We start from the raw sequence: 831 nt of genomic DNA on the forward strand, positions 1-831 counted from the left end.
CAAAATCATACTGGTCCTTTACTGCCCTCTGATGGAAGACGCACATAGGTACACAGAAGCTTCCACCAGTAACTGTAGGCTCATTTGTTAGCCTTACATGTAGATGTTTTAGAACAACGCACTTAAGACATATGAGGATTACAATGAACTGCAAACTTTACTGACAGTTAATCATTCTATAAAATAATCTTTGCAGGGACTGGTAAATGGGTCAGCAGGTAAGAGTATGAGATGCTCCGGCAGAAGACGGAGGTTGGGTTCCTAGCATCCATGTGGCAGTTCACAACAATCTATAGCTCCATTTCCAGGGGAGTCAATGCCCTCTTCTGGTCTCCACCAGCAACCCATAAGCATTAACATACAGACATACATGAAGGCAGACATTCATATACATGAAGTAGAAATAAATAAATCTTTAAAAAAATCTTTGTAGCATATAATCATAATCATACATAATCGCTTCTCGGCCTTTTGGCTAAGATCAAGTGTAAAGTCATACATATCACATTATTTGATATTATATTAAATTATATCATGTAGCCAACTTATACACAGAAAGGTAGGAATTGATAGTATTATCTAAAACTTCAGTTTAATATTTTGTTTTGAGCACCATTTTAAAAGCTGAAATATAACAAATAGTGAAAATGAATGAGGGTTTTCTAATCGTCTTCTCTTTAGTTAGTTTGTTGGCTGTGCCTATAATCTCTCTTAGTAGCCTGAACTTTGAAATGAGCAGTCCTAATTGTTCTCAAAAAAAAAAAACACAAAACTATGAAGAATCTACATAGCATGGGGTTACCACAAATTTAATTTAAAAAAAGGCAAAAG

The 831-nt window shown here is 35.1% G+C and overlaps 1 pseudogene; it reads left to right on the forward strand.

Moving 5' to 3' along the window:
• Nucleotides 1-455: 455 nt before the first annotated feature.
• On the forward strand, nt 456-549 carry LOC119818182 (annotated as a pseudogene).
• The last annotated feature ends 282 nt before the right edge of the window (nt 550-831 follow it).

This window comes from Arvicola amphibius, chromosome 6, assembly GCF_903992535.2.
Source record: "Arvicola amphibius chromosome 6, mArvAmp1.2, whole genome shotgun sequence".
In the NCBI taxonomy this organism is placed as follows: domain Eukaryota; kingdom Metazoa; phylum Chordata; class Mammalia; order Rodentia; family Cricetidae; genus Arvicola; species Arvicola amphibius.